Source organism: Dipodomys ordii, unplaced genomic scaffold (assembly GCF_000151885.1).
Source record: "Dipodomys ordii isolate 6190 unplaced genomic scaffold, Dord_2.0 Scaffold23, whole genome shotgun sequence".
NCBI classification, from domain to species: Eukaryota; Metazoa; Chordata; class Mammalia; order Rodentia; family Heteromyidae; genus Dipodomys; species Dipodomys ordii.
In genome coordinates this window covers 7,603,266-7,612,276 of record NW_012267239.1, presented here as the reverse complement: position 1 = coordinate 7,612,276, position 9,011 = coordinate 7,603,266, and the positions used below count along the sequence as shown (strand labels likewise).

Below are 9,011 nucleotides of genomic sequence, written 5' to 3'. Positions count from 1 at the left end.
AAAAAAAAAAAAAGTAGGTCAGAAAAGTATTTAGAGAGTATTTTATGCTGCTAACATTGGGAAAGAAAGAAAATGCCTTTTGAATTATGAAGGAGTTCTTATTGCCACATTAAAAATATATACTACATTCCTTCAGGTCTATCAGTTCAAGAGCTTTCCTGTCTGCAGATGAAAGCATTCCAGCCCAGGTGCATCTTCCAGCTATATATCTGTGCACATCGATAATTACTTCTTTATGATAAAAACCTGGGGGCTGGGAATGTAGCTTAGTGGTATGCTTGCTTAGCGTGCATGAAACCCTTGGTTTGATTCCTTATTACCACATAAACAGAAAAAGCCCGAAGTGGCACTGTGGCTCAAATCGTAGAGTGCTAGACTTGAACAAAAGCAGCTCAGGAATTGTACCCAGATTCTTGTGTTCAAGTCCTAGGATTGGCAAAAACAAAACAAAAGAAACCCCCCAAAAACAAACCCAAACAATCAAAAAACCTGGAAGGAGGAATGTCAAAGGACACCCACACAGAGCCTTCTTCATAGCACACAGCTGCTTCTGGAAAGGGTCAGAAAGGGTGTGCCAACTTCATCTCCAGCACTGCTGGTAAGTACTGCTTTCTTTATACCAGGTCAGCTTTGATTTAACCAGCAACACAATCTCTTCTATATTCTGAACAGATCTATGGACTACAGGGGTAACAAACACACGTAAAGCACCATTGGATTTCACACAAGTGCATTTTACATTCAATGGAGAAGGGAGACATAAGAAGCATAGTCACTGTAGTGACTGAATCTTTGATATAGAATTATCTACTACTATTCATTAAACAATATTCCATACATATAAGCTTACGATTTCTTTTTTTCCCCCTTTGTCAATTACTTATGCTAGCTCTTGGTTCATTTTCTTTTCTTTTTTTTTTTTTGTAGGTCATGGGGCTTGAACTCTGGGTCTGGGCATTATCCCTCAGCTCTTCAGTGCAAGGCAAGCTGTCTACCACTTGAGCCACTGTGCTACTTCCGGTTTTCCAGTGTTTTATTGGAGATAAGAGTCTCATGAATTTTCCTGCCTGGGAGAGCTTTGAACCTTGATTCTCAGATCTCAGCCTCCTGAGCAGCTAGGATTATAGGCGTGAGCCACCAGCGCCTGGCTTCATTTCTTCTTTTATTAAAGATGGTCTTGCTATGTAGTCTAAGGTGGTTTCAAATTCAGGATCCTCCTGCCTCAGTCTCTCAAATGCTGGGATTACAGACAGAAACCACCTTGTCCTGTCTACTTGGCTCATTGCCTGCTAATGTATTACTAATTTCAAACAATTTAAATAATCTAAGGGCCAAAACTTAGATACAGGGTAATTCCCTGTGATCTTGAATTTGACAATGGACTTTTAGATATAAGAAAACGTAAGCAGGGCACTGGTGGTTTAGGCCTGTAATCTTAGCTACTCAGGAGGCTGAGTTCTGAGGGTCATGGTTCAAAAGCCAGTCCAGGCAGGAAAGTCTATGAAACTCTAATCTCCAAAAACCACCAGTAAGGGGCTGGGAAGTTGGCTCAGTGGTAGAGCGCTTGCCTTGCATGCCTGAGGCCCTGGGTTCGATTCCTCAGCACCACATAAGCAAAAAGAAAAAAAAAAGCCGGAAGTGGCGCTCTGGCTCAAGTGGTAGAGTGCTAGCCTTGAGCTGAAGAGCTGAGGCACAGCTCCCAGGCCCAGAGTTCAGGCCCCACAACCGGACCCAAAAAAAAAAAAACAAAAACCACCAGTAAACCGCAAGTGGCACTGTGGCTTAAGTGGTAGAGTGTTAGCCTTCAGCTGAAGAGTGAGGGACAGCACTCAGGCCCAGAGTTCAAGCACCATAACCAACACAACAACAACAAAAAGCAGTCAAAAAAGGGCTGGAGGTGTAACTCAGTAGAGGAACACTAGCCTTGTTAAGTGTTAGATCCTTAATTCAAACCCCAGTACTGCCAAAACAAACAAAATTTGGAACATGCCATGAGTATTAAGACTATGGGATTGTATTCAGCTGGCAACAGCATACATGTCTGGACTGCTGCCATATTTATCTAGAGACCAGCAGTCAGGAATAACCAGTGGAAGAATTAACAGTTCATGTACTATATTTTTATTATGACCTCAGGCCATACTTCTAAGGCAAGATGGTCATCTGCTGTGTACCTATAACTTTAGCCTAACTGTTTTTGCTGAAACACATTTTCATGCAACACCACCAGCTTCCATTGAAAGGTGACAGTCATCCAAAAAACTCTAAATGCCCACTATGAAAAGCTACAAAATAATGTATCTTTTTATCTTGGTCTATGAGACTCTATGTTCTTTTTTTAAAATTTTTTTTAATTTTTTAATTTTTGGATCCAGTCGTGGGGCCTGAACTCTGGGCCTGGGCGCTGTCCCTCAGCTCTTCAGCTCAAGGCTAGCGCTCTACCACTTGAGCCACATCGCCCCTTCTGGCTTTTTTCTTTTTGCTTATGTGGTGCTGAGGAATCGAACCCAGTGCCTCATGCCTGTGAGGCAAGCACTCTACCACTGAGCCAACTTCCCAGCCTGAGAGTCTATGTTCTTAACACAAGCAGTTAGTTTCTAATTCACCTGAGCAACTTTTTTTGGACTCAAACTTCTGTCTGGCGCTTTTGCTCACTGGCTGGCACTCTACCACATGAGCCATGCCTCCTGTCCCCAAATATTTTTAAAATTTAACAACACTGAAAGTTTAAAGTTTTAAATTTTAAAAAGTTGGCTTCTAGCTGAAAAAATTGAGGGTGGGGTGGGCGTGCTGCCCCTGGGGCTTGAACAAAGGGCCCGAGTGCAGTCTCTGAGCTTTTGCTCAAGCCTAGCATTCTACTACTTAAGAAATATGAGGGGGGGCTGGGAAGTTGGCTCAGTGGTAGAGTGCTTGCCTTGCATGCATGAGGCCCTGGGTCCGATTCCCCAGCACCGCATAAGCAAAAAGAAAAAAAGCCGGAAGTGGAGCTGTGGCTCAAGTGGTAGAGCGCTAGCCTTGAGCAGAAGAGCTGAGGGACCGCGCCCAGGCCCAGAGTTGAGCCCCCACAACTGGCAAAAAAAAAAAAATGAGGGGGGGCTGGCAAGGTCGCTCAATGGTACAGTGCTTGCCTCGCATACATGAGGTTCTGGGTTCGATTCCTTAGCACCACAGAAACAGAAAAATTCCAGAAGTGGTGCTGTGGCTCAAGTAGTTCAAACCCCATGACTGATAAAAAAAAATGAGAAAGGCAAAATAATTTTTATTTATTTTTTATTTTTATTTTTATTTTTTGGGTCCAGTCGTGGGGCCTGGGCGCTGTCTCTCAGCTCTTCAGCTCAAGGCTAGCGCTCTACCACTTGAGCCACTTCCGGCTTTTTTCTTTTTGCTTATGTGGTGCTGAGGAATTGAATCCAGGGAAAACGCTCTACCACTAAGCCATCTTCCCAGCCCCAAAATAAATAATTTTTAATCTTAGTATTTTTTTTTTTTTGGCTCGTCCTGGGGCTTGAACTCAGGGTTTGGGCGCTGTCCCCGAGCTTTTTTTGCTCAAGGTTAGAGCTCTACCACTTGAGCCACAGTACCACTTCTGGCTTTTTCTGAGTATGTGGTAATGAGGAATCAAACCCAGGGTTTCATGCATGGTAGGCAAGCACTCTACCAAGTAAGCCACATTCCCTATCCTAATCTTAGTATCTTAAGGATACCATATTTTTGTTAATTTTAATACTGGAGTGGGCACAGTGAAGGAGTGATTTCTCTAAGGTCAGGGTAAATACAACATTGAATTTAGTTTTTGAATTTTAGCTTTCAAATTTGGGTCAGGGGGGAAAAAGCTTTTTATTGTTGTTGTATTTTGAATTGGCTTTCCATTTACTTTTGTTTCTATCAGTTGCGGGGTTTGGACACAGGGGCTGGACACTGTCCTGAGCTTTTCTTTTCTACAAGGCTAGCGCCCTACCACTTTTTTTTTTTTTTTTTTTTTGACGGTCACAGGGCCTGTACTCTGGACCTGCCTGGGTGTTGTCCCTCAGCTCTTTAGCTCAAGGCTAGCGCCCTACCAGTCGAGCCACAGCACCACTTCCGTTTTTTTTCTGCTTATGTGGTATTGAGGAATCAAACCCAGGGCCTCATGCATGGGAGGCAAGCACACAACCACTGAACCAACTTCCTAGCCCCTGCCCTACCACTTTGAGTCACAACTCTACTTCTGTTTTTTTTGTGGTTAATTGCAAGTAAGAGTCTCACAGACTTTTCAGGCCCAGACTGGCTTTGAACCATGATCCTCAGATCTCAGCTTCCTAAGTTGCAAGGATTACAGGTGTAAGCCACCAGCACCTGGCTCCATATTTATTTGTTCCCTGCTACAATCATCATCAGGATCTCTCTATAACCTTCCCAGTGATGAGTGTTTTTAGGGAGTCATTGTTTTCAGACCAGAATTTTAAGCAATTAGCATTTGCATGTTTGTATTAACAAGCAAAAACCATAATGAGATTACCAGCAGCCAACTCAATAACAATACTAGAACAATTTTGCCTTAAAGGAAATCCTGCCAAAGTCCCATTTCTCTTTACAGAATACGAAGTTCTGGTGCCAATATTTTTAGAGCAATACTTCCTCTAGCTACAACAGAATTCAATCCTTTTGGAGAAACCTTACCTGAAACTACCATAAACAATAAGGAGGATGGATATCAGGAATGTAGACACTTGACTGGAATCCACCAGGGAATAGGCCCTAGAGAAATAAGAGGAAATGAGTTAAGCATATGCAGCAAGTCCTCATGGAGCTCAGAATTTACTTCTCAGAAAAGTTACATAACTAAAATGAGGTTTGTGGCTGAGAAGGTGGCTCAGTGGTAGAGTGCTTGCCTTGCATGCATGAGGTCCTGGGTTCGATTCCTCAGCACCACATAAGCAAAAAGAAAGCTGGGAGTAGAGCTGTGGCTCAAGTGGTAGAGCGCTAGCCTTGAGCTGAAGAGCTGAGGGACAGTGCCCAGGCTAAGAGTTCAGGCCCCACGACCGGACCCCCCCAAAAAAAAACCCAAGAAAAATAAATAAATAAAATGAGGCTTGTTGGCTTAGCATAAGGATAAATGAAAAGGTTCATAGCATACATTTATGGCACTTATTAAAAAAAAAAAAGCAAACCCCAAAGTTCCAAAATTTTTACCGAATTTATTCCACTGACAAAATGTCTTTGTAATCAGGAACTGGTGGGCTCACACCTGTAATCTTAGCTACTCAGGAGGCTGAGATCTGAGGATTGCAGTTCAAAGCCAACCCTGGGCAGGAGAGTTGTGACACACTTATCTCCAATTAACCATCAGAAACCCAGAAGTGGTGCATAGCTCAAGTGGTAGAGTGCTTGAGCTCAGGTATAGTGCCCAGGCCAGTTCAAGGCCCATGACACACAGACAAACACACACAATTCTTTGTGATTGAATCTGTATCCATTTACATTGGAATTACAAATAATTTTTGCTGGTTTTACTCAGAATTAATATCTCTCTCCTGAATTCTACTTGTTTTCCTGCCACCAATGACCTCCACATGGGTCCTACTTATGGCTCTTCACAGCCAAAGGTGTAAAGTGAATCATCATCATTCTTCCTCCCCAAATATTCTGTTCTTTTTTGTGGGGAGGGAGATGAATTCTTTAATACTCCCCATTAGCTATAGTCTTGTTTTTTGTTTCTTGGTGCCAGTTCTTGAGCATCTTTTGTTCAAGGCTAGTGCTTTACCACTTGAGCTACAGCTTCACTTCCAGCTTTTTGTGGTTAAGCTGGAGATGCCCTAAGAATCTCATTGACTTTCCTATCCGAGCTGGCTTCGAACCATAGTCTTCAGATCTCAGGCTCCTGAGTAGCTAGGATTACAGGTGTAAGCCTACTGGCACTGGCTTTTTTTTTTGGGGGGGGGTCCTGTTGTGGGCCTGAACTCTGGGTCTGGGCGCTGTCCCTCAGCTCTTCAGCTCAAGGCTAGCGCTCTACCACTTGAGCCACAGCACCACTTCGGCTTTTTTCTTTTTTCTTATATGGTGCTGAGGAATCGAACCCAGGGCCTCAGGCATGCAAGGCAAGCGTTCTACCACTGAGCCACCTTCCAAGCCCGCACCTGGCTTTTTTAAAAGTATAATATTATTGTTATTTATAAAAGTGTTGTACAGAGGAGTTATCATTTCATAAGTCAGGTAATAAGTATGTTTCTTTTTTGGACAATGTTACCCTTTCCTTCCTTCCCCCAGTTTCTCCCTCCAGTCCTTGCCCATAAGTTACATAGTTCATTTTCCACATAATGTCTAATAAATAGACTCTGCCCATTCTTGACACCCATTTCTTTTATTTTCCACACATCCCTCAGCCAATCCCATAATTTCCATATCCTCAACTCCTTCACTTCTCCTATCTACTTCTTTGGATTCCTGCTTCGGCTTTATTCTTAGAAATGGTTTTCAAGGTCACCCTTCACAATTTCCTCCCCTCCCTCGCCGCCCCCGCCCCCTGCCTCCCCCTCTTGGGGTCTTGGGGATTGAATTTGAGGCCTGGGCATTGTCCCTTAGATATTTTTGCTCAAGGATAGCACACTACCACTTGAGCCATAGGGCCACATCCAGTTTTCTGGTTAATTGGAGGTAAGTGTGTCACAAACTTTACTGCCCAGCTCTCAGCTTCCTAACTAGGATTCTAGGATTACAGGCGTGAGTCATCAGCGCCTAGCTCCAAGTTCCATTCTTTTTTTTTCCCTTTACCAGTATCGGGGCCTGGGCACTGTCTCTGAGCTGCTTTTGTTCAAGGCTAGCACTCTACCACTTGAGCCATAGCACCACTTCCAACTTTTTCTGTTTATGTGGTACTGAGGAATCGAACCCAGGGCTTCATGCATGGTAGGCAAGCAAGCTATTCACTTAGCCACATTCCTGGCCCCCAAGTTCCATTCTTCAGTAAAACAAAATCTTTTTCATTAAGCAAGTATTTAATGAAGTTAGTGTGCCAGGCTATCATCTGGTAGATAATGAGGATCTAAAAACATGCAAAGACCCCTTGGTCAGTGCCTGAATGTATTTTTTTAATTTATTTTTATTGTTATATTTAAGTCAGGTAGTGAATACATTTCTTTTTGGACAATGTCACCCTCAATATGCTTTTTTTTTTGTGCCAGTTATGGGGCTTGAACTTAGGCCTGGGCACTGTCCCTGAGCTGCTTTTTCAAGGCTAGCACTCCAACACTTGAGCCACAGTGTCACTTCTGGCCTTTTCTGCTTATGTGGTCCTGTCCAGGGCTTCATGCATGCTAGGCAAGCACTCTACCACTAAGCCACACTCTCAGCCCTCAAAAGTGCTTTCTCAAAGTATAACTTTAGCAAATAATGTAATTATGGAAAGTGTTGCCCAGGAGAGAAAGACAATTCGGGATCCTATGAGAATGTATAGGGTGGATGAATTTCCATCTGAGAACGAGGTGGGGAAACTTTCCTAGGGAAATAGATGAACTACAGATATATAAAACAGTAAACTAAATTTGGTTGTCATTCTAAGAACCAGGAGATGGAAAAAGTAAGGATGACCCCTGGGTTTTCTGAATCTAAGCCTGTTCCATTTAGCAAAAGAAACAAAAGGCAACACAGGAGGAAAAGACACAGTTAGGTTTTGAATGTACTGACAGTTGGGCATTTAGGTATAAAACTCAAGTAGCTCAGAGCCAATGGTGTGTATTAGAAGTTTATCATGCCAAATCTTTTTTTTTGAGGGGGGGCGGGGGGGATTTGTCATCAGCCTTAAACTCAGGGCCTGGGCACTGTCCCTAAGCTTTTTTTTTTTTTTTTGGTTGGTTGTAGACTTCAACTCTGGGCTTAGGTGCTGTCCTTCAGCTCTTCAGCTCAAGGTGAGCACTCTACCACTTGAGCCACAACGCCACTTCTGGTTTTCTGGTCATTAATTAGAGAGAAGAGTCTCATGTACTTTCCTGTCCAGGCAGACTTTGAACTATAATCCTCAGATTTCAGCCTCCTGAGTAGCTAGAATTACAGGCCTGAGCTACTGGGCACCCAGCTTCCCTAAACTCTTTTGCTCAAGGCTAGAGCTCTACCACTTTGAGCCACAGTTCCACTTCTATTTGGCTGGTGGTTAACTGGAGAGAAGAATCTCATGGACTTCCCTGCCCAGTTTGGCTTCGAACCATGAACTAAAGATCTCAAACTCCTGGGGCTGGAAAGGTGGCTCAGTGGTAGAGTGCTTGCCTTGCATGCATGAGGCCCTGGGTTCGATTCCCCAGCACCACATAAGCAAAAAGAAAAAAAGCTGGAAGTGGTTCTCTGGTTCAAGTGGTAGAGCGCTAGCCTTCAGCTGAAGAGCTGAGGGACAGCGCCCAGGCCCAGAGTTCAGGCCCCACGACGGGACCCCCCCCAAAAAAAATCTCAAACCCCTGAGTAGCTGATTTTACAAAGGAGAGCCCCAAAAACGTATTTCACGGCCTCTCTTTATATTTCAGATTTTACCAAATCAACAGAAGCGTGTCAATCCTCATGCCTCCTACAGAGCAGCTATTTGTTCCCATGGACTCTGGATGGACAAATATGAACCATGATATGCTGTATGGTGACATTTTCATCAAAGACGACAGCACATATGGTGGTGGCTCAGAACACTGCAGGATCTGAAGTAAGCCTCTGATGTTTGATGTCTGCTCAATGACACAAATGCCCAACAACACATTTCTCACAACACCTATATGCTGTTAAGCAATACAAGGCTGTATTCTAGGCTTAACAGGTGTCTTATCAAGTAAAATAGAATAACCATTTACATTACAAAAAGTAAATAAGGCAAATATTTAAGTTATAGTCTGGTAAGAACACCTCACACAGGGTTGTAGAACAAGGTGCTATTATTAATAGAGATAATATGCCAGGCACCAGTGGCTCATGCCTGTAATCCTAGCTACTCAGGAGGCTGAGATCTGAGGATTGCAGTTCAAAGCCAGCCTGGGCAGGAAAGTCTGTGAGACTCTTAT

The 9,011-nt window shown here is 43.5% G+C and overlaps 1 protein-coding gene across 2 annotated transcripts in view; it reads right to left on the bottom strand.

Moving 5' to 3' along the window:
• The window catches only part of Sppl3 (signal peptide peptidase like 3), an 81,442-nt gene that overhangs the window by 16,891 nt on the left and 55,540 nt on the right, over window positions 1–9,011 (bottom strand). For both annotated transcript variants that reach the window (XM_013014534.1, XM_013014535.1), the window contains exon 2: window positions 4,660–4,737. The gene's annotated coding sequence lies outside the window, so the exon portion shown is untranslated. The remainder of the gene's footprint in view (window positions 1–4,659; window positions 4,738–9,011) is intronic.